This window comes from Sminthopsis crassicaudata, chromosome 2 (genome assembly GCF_048593235.1).
Source record: "Sminthopsis crassicaudata isolate SCR6 chromosome 2, ASM4859323v1, whole genome shotgun sequence".
Taxonomy (NCBI): Eukaryota; Metazoa; Chordata; class Mammalia; order Dasyuromorphia; family Dasyuridae; genus Sminthopsis; species Sminthopsis crassicaudata.
Genome location: NC_133618.1, coordinates 316,576,973 through 316,594,047, shown reverse-complemented (window position 1 = coordinate 316,594,047; position 17,075 = coordinate 316,576,973). Strand labels below are relative to the sequence as shown.

Sequence of the window (17,075 nt, the reverse complement as noted above, 5' to 3'; positions counted from 1 at the left end):
CCAGGTAAATGTGGCAGAAGAAAAGGCAAGAGATCAAGGAATTAGGTATCTGAATGGTTTCAAGCTCAGAGAAAAAAGTTCCTAGAAAAAAATTCACAATTTGATTTATACAACTCAATAAATGTGTCAACACTCTTGAGGTTCTTCTCCACTCTGACACCAACTTTCTCTGCTGTCCATCTCTTATTTATACATGAGTTTCAGCAGTGAGAAGTACTACTAGTGGTGTTTGCTGCATTATAAAGAGTTGACCACAATGTGAACTGCGTTGTAAACAGTTGTCCTTTTTTTTGCAGGCAGGCTGGATTTCATCCTGCCCAGGGTTCTGCCTAGGGACATCCCACGGTCCAAAAACTCTGAATGAGACTGGGTTGGTTCTTCACTCTCACTAGATACTCCTGATTCCTCATTCAAAGGATTTGGGAATGGTTCAAGTCCAGGTCTAGCAGGCTGACTCTCAGCTCTATGAGAAATCTCAGAACTGACTTAGAAAGTGCACTTCTGGGGCAGTTAGATGGATTAGTGGATGGGGGGGGGGGGGGGGCAGTTCTGAAGTCAGAAGGACCTGAATTCAAATCTGAATTCCTATATAATACTAGCTGTGTAACTCTGAACAAGTCACTTAACCCCAATTGCCTCACATACAAAAAAAAGAAAGTAAGAAAGTGTATTTCTTACAACTGGGGCTAGCATATATAGCATAAGGAGGTCAGAGACAAAGGAAAAGGTCCATTTATGTAGTACCTTAGAGTTTGAATAACTTATTTTCTCATTTAATTTTCAAAACAACTCTATGAGGTAGGTGCTATTTACTATCATCCCAATTTTATAGATGAGGGAACTGAGGTATACAGAGGGGTTACATGACTTGTCTGAGGTCATACAGCTAGTGTCTAAGTCAGATTTTCACTGAGTTCTTACTGATTGCTAGCACATCCGATGTGCTATCCACTAATTTTTTGTTGTTCCATTGTTTCAATTGTGTAAGACTCTGGGGTCCCACTTGGGAATTTTCTTGATGAAGATACTAAACTGGTTTGCCATTCTCTTCTCCAGTTCGTTTTACAAATGAGGAAACTGAGGCAAGCAGAGTTAAGTGACTTGCCAGGGTCACACAGCTAGTGAGTGTCTGTGAGGCTGCATTTGAACTCAGAATGATGAGTCTTTCTGATTTCAGGCGGGGCACTTTAGCCACTGAGCCACCTAGCTACCCCATATCCACTAATTAGCTGCCATTTATTCAGACCATAAATAAAATAAAATAAATAAAAAGTATTTAGAGCAACACTTTATGTAGGCGCAAAGATCTGAAAGGGAAAAAGTTACCCACCGACTGGGACAATGATTGATAAATGTGTTATATGAAGGCAAAAGTTATGGGGACAGAGTCAAGAACAAAGGACCATTTTCCCGGGTCAGGGGAGTGGGGCAGGGGAGAGAGTAAAAATTAAAAGCAGCTGCCTCTCCTTACCCAGTGGCTAAAAAATTCAAATCTTCTGCCTATGGAGCAGAGTTTTAAACATTGCTGAGAATGTTCTATTTAAAGTCAGCCCCTAATATGAACTCTTGGAGCCTAGTTGGAGTAGATAAGATACCTGTCTCAAAATTCAGAAGATCCAGATTCAACTCTCACACATGCTATGGGACTTTGGATTCTTCACTTAACTAATTTCTCAGTGGTCTGGCCAGTGGTGTCAAAAACCCATGTCCTGTGGGCCCCATGCAGCCCACAAAACTCCTGAGTAATTTGGAAATGTTTAACAAAACAAATAAAACTACAACATAATATAGCCATTCTGGATTTGTGGTTTTCTAAGTCAGTAGAGATCACTAACAAGTAGGTGGCAATATAGATAGAACACTGAGCATGGAATCAAGAAAATGAGTTCCAATCTGGCCTCAGACACTAGCTGTGTAACCCTGACAAGTCATTTAAACCTTTTTGCCTCAGTTTCCTCACCTGTAAAATGAGTTGGAGAAATAAATGGCAAACTGCTCCAGTATCTTTGCCAAGAAAACCCCAAATGGGGTCATGAAAGGCTGAACAGAACTAAAATGACTAAATACCAATGAACAAAAAATCAACATGCAGCCTTCAGGGATGGCCTTTCTCTTTGGCCTGTAGAGTTAAACTCAAACCAGAGCCTGCTGCAAGCATATTGACTTATTTTTTAAAATAGAATGTTATCTAGGCTCTATTGTATTTTTATTTATTTTGATAACTATTTCCCCGATTACATTTTACTCTGGTTCAGTGATACTCCCACCCAACACAGGCAGAGTGTTTTGCTCTAGGCAATTGACTATAAATTACAGAGAAAGTGCTTACTTGTATCTGTAGAGGGAGTTTCCTCTCATGGAAGCTTCCCTTAGAACATTGAAATTACAGGTCCTTGTCCCTATCTTTTAGAATGGAATATCCTATTAAAATAAATTCCAAGAAATGATGAAGGGAAAACATTCAGAGAAACTTGGGAAGACTAAAATAAATTAATTCAGAGGTTTTTAATCAGAACACCAGGAGAATAATTCATATAAAGATTCTGATATAATAATTATCATTTTATATAATATAAAATATGTTGATTCTGATAATAATATAAAAGAAAAATATTGAAAGACTTCAAAAATGGTGACCAATCATAACTTCAGAGGACAGATGGGAAGCATGTCTCTGGTCTCTCTTCAGAAAGATAATAGAATGTAGGTGGGAAATGTAGGCCATATGTTGTTAGACATAGGCAATATGTTAGTTTGCTTTGTTTAACAGTACTTCTTTGTTATAGGAGAGTTCTGTTTTCAGTGAAGAGATTGGGAAGTCATGATCTGTTTGCTTTTTAAAAGTATCAAAAAAGCATTAAATTTTTTTGATTCAGAAGTAATTGTCAGTGTTAGACCATATTCCAAGAAATATTATCAATAAGAACTAAGAACAGTTAGGGAACTCTAGGTCACTTCTATCCAAATGGAAGATCAGGATTGGTTTAAGGAAAGACAAATGGCCACTTGAGCTGCCGCCTATGCCTTCCAATGAAACACCCATTCAGACCTAGATCATCCCAAGAATCTATAACCTAGGGAAGATTAGAGTTGAGGTTGCAACCTACTGTCCTGATTTCACAAATGCTTAATCTGGCCCTCATACTCTTAAGAAAAAACTAGCCTTAATTTACCACCTCAAAAAAGTGTAACTTAAAGGAAGCAACATCCTTGAAGCCTCATGGGTTCTGCCTATCACTTTGGTTTACCTGGTAAATGTTATTGAGCTAGTTTGGAATGCAATCCAAAACTTAGTTTGAAGCACTGGGCAGGAGTAGCTAGCAAAGCAGAGTTGAGCTTTCTAATCCTTGTTCCCCCCAAAAAAGGACTTTTATTTATGTTCCCTAGAATGTCTGTTTTGAATCCAACCTTCATTTGATGAACTAATATCCACAGAAACTTTCTTGGAGGGTTGCAAGTAATTTTTGCTTTCTTGGACTTGTACAATTGTACCTTTATAGGGCAAATGAATTCAGAGTCAGTTTTTTGCTTACAGAGGAAATAGCAGGGCCTGCCATGAATTATGTTGTTTATCTCATTAGTACAAGAAAGACATAACTCAACTCAAATACTATGGGTGGTAGAAAGAGAAGGGGAAAGGGAGGAGAAAGTAATCATGGCTGCTAGAAAGTTAATCCTGAGCTTTGAGTCTAGGGTTAGGATTACAAGGCTGTAAACCAGTATTAAAATAGTCTTTTTCCCTCTCTAACTCTTAAAATCCTAGACTCACTTCAAGACTCAGTTGACATGTCTTTCCCTATGTCCTCACATATTACTGCTCTCTCACCCACTCCATCTCCAGAAATAGCTTATTTACTTTGTTGTGTTCTTATGTTCTGTGTTTACTTATATAAAATGCATTTTTTTCCTATTAGTGAAACATAAGTTACATGGGAGCAGAAATTATTTCTTTTTTTGCCTTTGTATCCCTTAAGCACTGTGTCTGGCATATAGTGGGAATATAATAAATGCTTGTTGAATAAAATAGGGGGGAAAGATGGAGACACTCAGACAGAGGGAGGAGAGAGAGAAAGAGAGATAGGGAGGGAGAGACAGAGAGAGACAGAGACAGAGGAGAAAGAGAGAGACAGAGAGGGGGAGAGAGAGAGAAAGAGAGAAGGGAAGAGACAGAGACAGAAACAGAGACAGAGAGGGGGAAAGTGAGAGGGGGAAAGTGAGAGGGGGAAAGAGAGAAGGAGAAAGAGAGAGGGAGAAAGAGAGGGAGAGAGAGAGAGATGGAGAGAGAGAGAAAGAGGGATAGAAATAGAGAGAGAGAGAGGCAACAAGAGAGAAAGAGAGAGAGAGGCAGCAAGAGAGAGAAGCAGTGAGAGGGAGAGAAAGGAGAAGTAAGGAAGAGAGGAAGGGAGGGAGTCAAAGAGAACTAAGGAATAATTTTGCAGCTAGTTGGCACAGCGAATAGAGTGCCAAGCCCAGATTAAGAAAGACAACTCCCTGAGTTCAAATCTGGCCTCAACCCCTTCCTTGTGACTCTAGACTCTAGACTAGGCAAACCCTGTTTGCCTCAGTTTCCTCATCTGTAAAATGAGTTGGAGAAGTAAATGGAAAACCAGTATCTTTGCCAAGAAAACCCAAAAGGGGTTACAAAGTATCAGGTGAGATTGAAACAACTGAATAACAATCATGAAATAATAATCCAATTTAGTTTCTTGAAAAGGAAGATCAAATCCTTGAAATAATAATAATAGATAGAATTTACATAGCATTGTATGATTTGCAAAATCTTTTGATTCTCAATACAATATGTGTTATTATTATCTCCATTTTATAAATGAGGAAACTGAGGCAGACTGAGATTAAGTGATGTGACTAGGATCTCACAGCTAATATGTATCTGAAGTCACAGTTGAACTTTAATTATCCTGACTCCAAGTTCAGCCCTCCATCCACTATATCACCTAGCTGGCCCTCAATTCATTATCTACTTATACATACATACTTTCTAGATAACAGAGGTATTTAGGAGGCACAATGAATAGAGTATCAGTCCTGAAATCAAGAAGACACATTTTCATGAGTTGAAATCTGACTTCATACATACAGTTGCGTGACCCTGAGCAAGTCACTTAATCCTGTTTGCCTCAGTTTCCTTATCTGTAAAATAGGCTAGAGAAAGGACATGGCAAATAACTCCAGTATCTTTGCCAAGAAAACTCCAAATGGGGTCATGAAGCATCAAACATGACTGAAAAATGACTAAATATCCAGATAGCAAGCCCTTCATGATTCTTTGATCTGCTTCTAAAAGTACATAATGTGTATGTCTTTCCCCATACAAATAAGTCATATGCCAGTAAATAAAATCAAACCCTACAGAAAAACTCCATATGGTAGGCTAGATACAAGTGTGGTCATCAGAGTCCCTATAGATAGAGATGAATAGAAGTGGACAAATTAGGGAGAAAACTTACTTAACAGTAAGTGTATCTCTAGCAAGCCCAGAGGCAAGCTAATAAAGAGCAGGGGTATAATATGTATTAGAAACAAGAATTAAAATGGAGACTTTGTCTTCTCAAATAACTTGTAGAATGGTAGACTAAGTTCCCCTCTCCAATTCAACATCTTTTGAGTGGAGGGAATTCCCAATATGTATTTGAACAGGGGTAATGTCTGTTGGAGACAGAATGTTCTCTGCTTGGACAACTCTACTTGTTATAGTCTCCCCATCCAGTTCTGCTTAGCATGATGGATCTGTTCCTCATCTACAAAATAAAAAAGTTCCTAAACTGGAATCTGTAACTACTGGCCAGTCCAGAAGTACTTTTGTGGCATAGAGATTACCCAGAGGGTGCTAGGAATGCTCTGAAAGTCCAAGAAAAATACCAACTAAGAGTTTCTTGACATGTTGGTGTGATATCCCCAGTACAATGTCATAATACTCATTATACATATCTCTGAGGACTTTGGGTTTATTGTCATCTATTTGTAAGAGAATATATATTAGTTGATTCTCTTATTAAAAATAAATGTTTCGGAAGATTTTGGAAAGATGGCAGAGTAAGTCTGAAAACTTTCAGTTCTTCAAATTTCCTTCACGGAAAAAAGACAGCACATTGCCTCAGAGGGAATGTAGAGCAGCAGAAATAAACAAAAATCAGGATAAAGCATCTGTTCTCCTAAGATAACTTAAGAAGACCCTAGAAAAGACCTGACCTCCAGGGATAGAGGTTCAACCTGAGGGAAGAGCAGAACAACAATCCCTAGGAATAGATGGGGTTCACTAGGCAACTTCAGCCTTGGAAACTTTCGTCTCTCTGACAGTTTCTGGGTCTGACATCTGAATAGGAGAAGATTGAAGGCCTTTTCACTGTTGAAAGATGTCAAACACATCTGTGTCAACCAGATGCAACCTGGGAAGGGCTTCTCTTGTCCCATGGAGAAGGAGTTAGCACACACCTGGTGAGTGCAGTAACAAAGGGATGAGGCAGAATTCCAGGAAAGAGAGGACAACTGTGGTCTGCAGCTACTGGAGGGACCTCAGAGAGAAGATTATTTGTGAGAAAGCAGGCCAGGAAAATGGAGGAAAACGGAATTTATCAAAGAGAAGCTAATGATGCTCCAAGCCATAAAGAAATAATAAAGATAAATCAAAGGCATGAAAAAGTAGAAAAGAAAATGAAATATCATCAAAAAAAAACTAATCTAGAAAACAGAGGAGAAATAATATAATAGACTGCCTAAAAGTCATTATTTTAAAAAAAGAATTTTGATGCAATATCCTAAGAAATTAAGGAAAATTGCCCTGAAATTATAAAACAAGAAGACAAAGCCTAAATTAACATTAAAAACCACTATCACCCCCTGTCAGAGATCCTAGAAAGAAAACTTATAGGACTATCAAGCCAAGTTTCAAAGATCCCATATTAAAGAGAAAATATTAGAAGGAACAAGAAAAAGAAATTTAATATTATGGAACTACAATAAAGATTACACAAGACATAGTAGTTACTATATTGAAGGACCATAGGTCTTGGAATGTTATATTTTGTAGAGCAAAAGAACTGGGGTTATAACCAAGGGCAATTTGCCCACCAAAGTATAAACCTAAATGGGGAAAAAAAAAATGGACATTTTAGCAAATTGCAAGAATTTCAGATATTTGTGATAAAAACAGCAAAACTTCAGAGAAAATTTGACATATAACATCCAGGAAAAATGTAAAGTATTCAATAAGGACCTCATATAAGGGACTCAATAAAATCAAATTATTTACTTATATATGAAACTATGTTTTTTTGTAACTGTCATTTTTATTTGGGTAGTTTGGGGAAAAGGACTTAAGCTGAGCTGAAAATGATGGAGTGATTCTAAAAAATAAATAAATCTGTGTAGAGAGGGAAAGGGGAGAAATTATCTCATGCTAATGAGAGAAAAAAGGAAAAATTGATATAGAAGAAGCTAGTGGGGGGAGGGGTGGGTAGAATGGGGTTAAAGAGTGAATAACACATATATCTAGAAGGAGATAAAGAAGAATTCAAAAAGAAAGAGAGACCAAGGGGATAAGGATAGGGTGCAGGGAGATAATAATGGAGGGATTCTTGGAGGGGTGGATAGGTTAAGGAAATGGAAGACAAGGTCAGAGAACAGAGATGTTGGGAGTAAGATAGGAATATGTTAAAAAGGAAAGTAAGGGAGAAAAGGAGAAAAAAATATATAAGCAATTATAGCTTAGAATGTGAGTGGGATGAATTTATCCATAAAATGGAAATAGCAGATTTAAAATTTGAATTCAACAATATGTTGCTTTCAGAAAATGCTATAAAAATGAGAGATACAAACAAATATAAAATAAAAATCATTAACAGAATTTATTATGTTACAAAACAAGGACAATAATCATGCTCTCACATAAATTTAAAATTAAAATAGACTTAATTAAAAGGGAAAACTGGGAAACTATACTATCAGCCATATTATTCAATATTGTTTTAGACCATTTAAAATATCTAGACAATTTAAAACATTTAAGAAACTTTACCTGACAACAGACACAGGAATTACATGCACCTAAACATAAAACTCTTTTTATACAAATAACGTTAGATCTAAATAATTGAAGTGATTTTTGTTCAGAGGTAGGTAAAGACAATATGATTTTTAATTACAATTTTACATATCGATTTGTGTAGTGTCATCCCAATTAAATTACTAAAATAATTATCTTACTGAGAAAAAAATAACAAACTGCATTTTGATGGACAAAAGATCAGGAACTTCAAAGAAACTAGAGAGGAAAGATGTAAAGAAAGCAGATTCAGTTATATCAGACATTAAATTATATTATAAGAAAAGAGTGTTGTTGAATTGTAAAATGGATAACTTTTATTGTTTAAATTAAAATTTTCTCATAAATAAAATGTATATAGTCTAAAATAGAAGGAATGCTGAAAATTGGGGGAAAACTTTCATAGACAATCTCTCAGAAAGAATGTGATTGAGTTGTAATATTTCTGAGGCTTAGGAAATGATGAGCTGTGATTTTGAAAAACATGGAAACAATGGACTTACCAAGGAAGATGATATCCACCTTTAGAGAAACAAATGACAAGTGAAAATAAATATAGTACAAAATTATATATGTGTGTAAGTGTATATGTGTATATGTTTATAGATATTTATGTATCTATGTGTATATGTATTGTATGTATATATGTATATGGGGAAAGAAAAGGGGAAAATAAAGTAAAAAGTACAGACAACAAATGAAAACCTACAAGGGAGCAAAGATAAGATAGACAGCTTTGAAAACAATGTATAGTTTTATTATATAGGTTTTCTTGAAATGGAAATGTAGTAAATCCTTACTTGTTCTGCTATGTATGTGGCAATGCTTTTTTTTCTTATTTTGTGTTTAAGTTTAAAAAAATTAAAACTTAAAAAAAATGTTTCTTCAGAGGCAGCTAGGTGACACAGTGGATAGAGCACCAGCTCTGAAGTCAGGAGGACCCGAGTTCAAATATGGTCTCAGACACTTAATACGTCCTAGATGTGTAACCCTGGGCAACTCACTTAACCCCAATCCCCTCAGCCCCCCCCAAAAAAAATGTTTCTTCAGATTTAATCTTGGAGGCAAAGGGAACCACTGAAGTATTGGGTGTGGAGGTGGTGAGAGGTGGGTCAACGTGACTGAACTTATGCTTTAAGAAAATCAATTTAGTGACTGAATGGAGGATGGATTGGAGTGGGGAGGGACTTATGGCAGGTAGATCCATCAACAGTCTAACATTCCTCTGTCTCTGGACAGAAAAACAAATTATGGATGCTAAATGAGGTATACATTTTGAGCCAAGATTAATTTGCTGATTTGTTTTTGTTAACTATTCTTTTGTTACAAGAGGGATTGTGGGGGGCAATAAACAGGGGTATTCCAAGGCACAAATGAGATAATTAGTATAAAGTACTTTACAAATCTTAAAACACTATATAAATGCCAGTTATCATTATTATTACCATATCACCATATCTCTAGTGTGGTGATGACTTCATTCCCTTTGCCTTCTACAGCACTCCTGTTAAGCTAAAGCAATGTTTATAGAGCAATAAGGAGTACACTGGTAAATTTTTAGCCCCCATGCTTTTTGGTTTAATTTTTTTAATGATTTAATTTTTTTTTAAGTCTAGACCATAAACAATAAACAAAACAATGCTCATTCTGAAAGCTGGTTCCAGCACACCCTATGGAGAGGGAAGTCATTGGGAAGTGATAGTTATATTTTTAAAACAGCATCACAACAAAGCATTTTTAAAGAAAAAAAAAAAGGAAGACAAAGAAATAGAGAAGAGGGTAGAAAGGAGAGGCAGGAAGGGTACTCTAGTGTGTTTGCATTTGATCAGAAAGACTACACAGAATTAAAACCATCAAACGAAGAATTTCATTTGAAGGTCACATTCCTCATTTCCTCTTATCCTCGTTCTCCCTCTAACCATTAAAACCTCTAGCTCTAGATAGAAAGGGAGAGAAGGAAAGCTTCATCTCAAAATAGTACAGTAAACTTATAGTCTGCTCTGTAGAAGAATGAGTAGGGAAGGAGGCCTAGGAGATTTGTTGTTGCAATAAACAGAATTAGGGATATAAGTATAAGGGTTCATGATCGACCAAGTTTATTATGTATTAATATTATTTGCTTGGTGATTATGTGGTTAAGTCAAATTTGAAGAATTTGTATTCAGTTTGGAAGTCAACACTTAGGCATTGTAAAGATTAGTCTACTCCTCAGAAGTGCTAATTTCTAGAATCTAGTAAAATTATCCTCTTAAATGATGTATCAGTGTTTCCATCTTCAGATATAAAATGACAGAGGGCCATTCAAAAACAAGCAAACAAATTGGAGAATAGCAACTAAAAATGAGCAGATAAAATAGGAAATCTGTGCTAGAGGACAAACAATTTTAAAAGCATTTTCAAGATATTCCACAAGAAAATCAAAAAATGAAAAAGATTCTGGATGATACTATTAGCAATACCCAGAAAGGAGTCTAATTCTCTAATATCACTCAAAAAGTATTTTTAAGTGCCAACTATGTGCCAGTCACTGGGAATACAAATGGAAAGAATAAAACGATATTTTGTGAATACAAGGACCTTGCTAACTAATAAAGAAAACAAAAAGTACATATACAAATATAAAATCAACAGAAATATAAATGAATAAATACGTATGTATTTAAAGTGGTTTGATACAAGAAAAATTGAGGAGGACACTACAGTTGGAGAAGCCAGGAAAAGCTTCGTGCAGAAGATATTACTTGAATTGAGACTTAGAGGAAAAGGATTTTGTGGATTTTGAGATAGAGGTAAAAAGGGATTGTATGTGTTTCAGACATATGATTCAGAGTAAAAGCACAGAAATGGGAGGTGGAATATCATGTGTGAGGAACAAAGAAAAGACCAATTTGGCTAGATCACAATGTACAAGGAAAGAAATGATGTCCAATGACTCACTATGCCCACTTTTTGCCTCCTATAAAATCTTTCTATCTAGAATCCCCAGGGAAATAATAAGAAAGTACAAATGAAGGGAGTCTAGCATTACCAGATCCCAAACTATACGATAAAGCAATAATCCTTAAAACTATTTGGCACTAATTAAAAAGTGGAAAAACAGATCAATGGAAGAAAATAGATAAGCAAGAAACTGAGAGTAGACTAGTGTTTGATAAATCTATAGGCAGAATTTCTCTTTTGACAAGAACTGTTGAGAAAACAAGAAAGCTGTTTGAAAGAAGCAGTTTACAGGAACATATTACACTCTATGTGATAAACTCAAAATAGATAAATAACCTGAATATTAAAGTTTGTGCCATAAAAAAGAAGAGAATAAAATCAGATCTATCACAACTATGATTAAGGGGAGACTTCTTAATCAAACTAGGAATAGAGGGAATTGCAAAAGATAAAATAGATGATTTTGACTATATTAAAAAGCTTTTGCAAAATTAAAACATAAATCATATAGCAAAAATAAGATTTACATCAAATATTACATATCCAAAATAGATCATTAATACAAATATATTACCAATATCATTCTCCCACATATAAGTAATCAAATAATATGATCAAATTTCCAAAAAAGAGAGAAAACATGCTCTAATTCAATAATTCTACAAGAGATATAGGGAGTCATTAAAATGGTATCCACAGTCTTTTGGCTTATTCACCCAAGCTCATACTTCTTATGTAGACCTGTGCTTAGGAGAAGATATTATTTCTCTTGATTTCTTTTTTTAAATTTTTTTAATTTAATTTTTATAATTATAACATTTTCTTTGACACTACATATGCATAGGTAATTTTTTTTTACAACATTATCCCTTGTACTCCCTTCTGTTCTGAAATTTTCCCCTCCTTCCCTCCACCCTCTTCCCTAGATGGTAGGCATTCCCATACATATTAAATATCTTATAGTATATTCTAGGCACAATATATATGTGCAGAACCGAATTTTTTTTGTTGTTGTTGTTGCAAAGGAAGGATTGTATTCAGAAGGTAAAGATAATCTGGGAAGAAAAACAAAACAAAACAAAACAAAACAAAACAAAACAAAACAAAACGCTCACAGTTTACACTCATTTCCCAGTGTTCCTTTTCTGGATATAACTGATTCTGTCCGTCATTGATCAATTGGAATTGGATTAGCTCTTCTCTATGTTGAAGATATCCACTTCCATCAGAATACATCCTCATACAGTATCATTGTTGAAGTGTATAATGATCCCCTAGTTCTGCTCATTTCACTCAGCATCAGTTGATGTAAGTCTCTCCAAGCCTCTCTGTGTTCCTCCTGTTGGTCATTTTTTACAGAGCAATAATATTCCATAGCCTTCATATACCATAATTTTCCCAACCATTCTCCAATTGATGGACATACATTCATCTTCCAGTTTCTAGCCACTATGAAAAGGGCTGCCACAAACATTTTGGCACATACAGGTCCCTTTCCCTTTTTTAGTATTTCCTTGGGATATAAGCCCAGTAGTAGCTCTGCTGGATCAAAGGGTATGCACATTTTGATAACTTTGGGGGCATAATTCCAGATTGCTCTCCAGAATGGTTGGATTTTCACAACTCCACCAACAATGCATCAGTGTCCCAGTTTTCCCACAGCCCCTCCAACATTCATCATTATTTGTTCCTGTCATCTTAGCCAATCTGACAGGTGTGTAATAATATCTCAAAGTTGTCTTAATTTGCATTTCTCTGATCAGTAGTGATTTGGAACACTCTTTCATATGAGTGGAAATAGTTTTAATTTCATCATCTGAAAATTGTCTTCATATCCTTGGACCATTTATCAATCGGAGAATGGCTTGATTTCTTATAAATTAAAGTCAATTCTCTGTATATTTTGGAGATGAGGCCTTTATCAGAACCTTTAACTGTAAAAATGTTTTCCCAATTTGTAACTTCCCTTCTAATCTTGTTTGCATTAGTTTTGTTTGTGCAGAAACTTTTTAATTTGGTGTAATCAAAATGTTCTATTTTGTGATCAATAATGGTCTCTAGTTCTCCCTTGGACACAAACTCCTTCCTCCTCCACAAGTCTGAGAGGTAAACCATCCCATGTTCCTCCAATTTATTTATGATTTCATTCTTTGTGCCTAAATCTTGGACCCATTTTGATCTTAGTATGTTGTGTTAAATGTGGGTCCATGCCTAGTTTCTGCCATTTCTCTTGATTTCTTAATAATTTTCTGATCTGGTGTTCTTTTTAAAAAGTTAATTATTGGAGTATATCTGAGAAAACTAGGCTCCTCTGCACCCATTCATGATACCAAAAGAAGCAGCACCCTAACTGGAGGAACTCTTAAGAGTGAGGAAAGAACAGAAAACAATGCTAGTGCCCCTCCAAGGAACACCTAAGAAGGGTAAAAGACCACAGCAGCACCAAAACCAGAGATAATCCAACCACACATCTGTTAATGAAGTCAACAAAGCTACCAGCTCTTTGAATCTGTCAATTCAACAATCATTTATTAAGTACCTACTATTAAGTGCCAGGCACTATGCAAAGCACTAGAGAAACAAAGAAGAGAAAAAAATAGTCCCTATTCCCAAAAACAGTCTAATGGGGGAGACAATATTCATACAACTATGTGCAAACAAGACATGTCAAGACAAATTGAAGAAATTAAAATAATAAGTCCCAGACACACTCAGGGAAGTGAAAGCCAATAACAGGAACCCATGGAATCCTGTTCAGGACCAAACATAGCCTAACCACTCCTTTCAAGATCATAATAGGTAACAAAGCCTGGCCTTAATATAAAGTACCAAATCAAGAAATTTGGTCCAAAATAATTAGGTAAATAGTAGAAAACACCAAATACTATGAAGAAATATTAGAAATTAAGAGATGCCCAAAAGGGAACTCCAGAAAAGAATAACTTCATATAAAGTACAAATTCATTAAAAAAATATATGTTAAAAACAATTCTGAGCTTTCATTTAATTCTTGTAAATTTGGAAAAATGATTTTAAAATAGAAACAGTAGATGCTGGAGGGGCTGAGAGAAAATAGGCACAATAATAAACTTTTGGTGAAGCTATGGAATGAATTAATTGTCCCATTATTTTGGAATTATTCCCAAGAAGTGACTAAAATTTCTATATCCATTGACCAAGCAAACCCACCCCTGGGTATATAACCCCAGTGGAATGAAAGGTCCAATACATACTAAATTATTCACAGCAGCACTCTTTGTAGAAGCAAAGAACTAAAAACAAAGTAGATGCTCACAAACTGGGAAGTGGCTGAAAAAAAAAAGCCTAAGCCATATAGATAAAATGGAATGTTATTATTCTGGAAAAAAATAGTCAATATGAATATTTCAAAAAAATATGGAAATGTATGTATGAACAGATGCAGGGTAAAATAAGCAGAATGAAGAGAATAATACATATAATAATATAAATGAATGTAATATAATATAACAATGTAACTAAATGTAAATGAAAAGTGATCTCTAAAAAGAAGTCAAAATCTGGGCAACTGAAAAATCAATAAAGGTTGTAGAGAACAGATAAGGAAACATACCTTTCCCCTCACAACAAAGAGACAGAGGAATACTAAGACAGAATAGTGTATATAGTGTCAACTATGGACACTGTACAGGATACTTTTGATTGTTTTTGTCACTAGGGAGTATGCAATCCAGAGGAGGGTGGAAGAATGCCTGTGATATAGACAAAAAGGTGACAACAAAATAGATTTTTTTAATGTTTTATGAGAACAGTTTTCTGTATATTGAGATTATTCTTCAGAAAAATACAGCAGGCTTTTGCAAGCAGTCCTCTATAGCACATCTCTGTCATATAATTGATGGAGAAATATAGAAAATATACAATCACACTGTATTTAATATTTGTTGATGACACCACAAAAATTGACTCAGTACAGCAAAACTGACCTTAAAGGATCTGCTACAACAAATGTGTCCCTAATGCAATGGAGACAGATAAGCAGTATGAGAGAATTAAGCTCTGGACTTAGAGTCAGAAACACTTGAATTTAAATACTTCCTGGAAACTTATTAGCTATGTGAGCCTTGGCAAATCACTTAAACTCACTTAGCCTCAGTTTTTTCATCTATAAATGGGGGTGATAATAATAGCATCTACCCCACATGCGATCAAATAAAATACCACAGTTAAAGGACTTTGAAAACCTAAAATTTAGCTATTATTATTATTATATAAGATTCCTTGATAGATACATAAAGAGATAACTTTATTCATTAATATCAAGCAAGGAATAAAAAGGGAAATAAAAACCAAAGTTGTTTGCCACTTTCAAGAAAGAAGTCAACTATAAAAGCTAAATAGAAACGGATGACCATGTGGATGTTAAGATTCTTCCAAGACTCCCCTCTACAGAATGACATTTGGTCAAATGGATCAAACCTCAGAACTCTAAAAGGCCTCCTCAGTGAAATCTATGACTACTCAAAGATGATTGGTTTAGTATTCCATGCAGAAAAGAAAAGATGGATAGTAAGTGGGCTAAGCCCAGATTTAAATAAAAGGAAAGGAACTTTCATAATATTTGAGAATATTGTACAATGCAATAAAATATCTCAAGCTTTTTCCAATAGTCAAAATTATTTTTTCACACAAATATTTTCAGGAGGTTGTTCTGTGGCAGTAAACTATGGAACACCATGGAATCAAAAATCAAAAGTTCAAGTGACCCCCAAAGTAATGGAATAATGCATGGTGGGAGTTGTTCATCATTTTTATGAGAACCAGCGATATTATGAGGTGATGTCTTGATGTAAGTATGGATTGAATTTAAGTGAGACAGAGTTGTATAAAGTCATCAGCCTCACTCTCTCTTCCAGTGTCATCAAAATCCAGTAGCAAGAAAGTCAGAATGACTTGTGATGGCCCAGAATGCAGTGGATGACTTTTGTATCTTCAATGTCTGACCAAGCTCTAAGTATTCCAAAGCACATGCTTTCGCTGCCTTTATGGCCATTGTAACAAATTATCTACTCATTCCTCAGGAGGAAATCTTCATATGCTTAAGATAGACATCTCCCTAACTCATTAACAAATTTAACTTGTCAGTTACTCTTAATCTAGTTTAGCCTTTCTACCAAGGCAGTTTACCAGGATGTGTCCACTTTGTAAGTGACAGCTTCTTGGAGCCATAGGTGAAGTTTGGTCAAAGGTGGACCCCGAAGATGAAAGAGCAACCCTGAGAAGGAGTTAGCAAGCAGAAGTGCATCCCATACACTCCATTTTGGTAAGAGTAAAAAGGCTACAGAATATTACCACTGATGCTTAAGAGGTGAGATTTAAAAAAATTATCATGATGGATTTGGCTCTTTTCAGCAATGATTCAGGCCAATTCCAATTATACTTGTGATGGAGAGAACCATCTGCATTCAGAAAGAGGATTATGGGGACTGAATGTGGATCACAACATGGTATTATCACCTTTTTGTTATTTGCTTGCTTTTTTCTCATTTTCTTTCCTTTTTGAGCTGATTTTTCTTGTGCAGCATGATAAATGTGGAAATACGTTTAAAAGAATTGCACATGTTTAATGTATATTGGACTTTCTGCCTATGGGGAGGGGGTGGGGGAAGAGAAGGAGAAAATTTTGGAACACAAGGTTTCACAAGGGTGAATGTTGAAAACTATCTTTGCATGTATTTTGAAAATAAAAGGCTATTATTTTTTAAAAGGGGGAAAATTATTATGGAAAAATTTCTTAAAACATCTGCAAAATATTTAGGCCCAGGAGGGCCTAAATTCAGAATATTGGGTGGATCTTTTACAGAAGGAAGAAAGGAAGGAAATAAGGAAGGAGAGAGGGAGGAAGGAAGGAAGGAAGGAAGGAAGGAAGGAAGGAAGGAAGGAAGGAAGGAAGGAAGGAAGGAAGGAAGGAAGGAAGGAAGGAAGGAAGGAAGGAAGGAAGGAAGGGAGAAAAGGAGGGAGGGAGGGAGTCTATTGAAGTAGACTATAATTAAATTACTTGTCCAAGACCAAATGGTTAGTAAGTGTCTGAAGC

The 17,075-nt window shown here is 35.5% G+C and overlaps 1 protein-coding gene across 8 annotated transcripts in view; it reads right to left on the bottom strand.

The window, feature by feature from the left end:
• Positions 1–17,075, bottom strand: part of DPF3 (double PHD fingers 3) — a 397,766-nt gene that overhangs the window by 208,457 nt on the left and 172,234 nt on the right. The gene's annotated exons all lie outside the window — the stretch shown is intronic.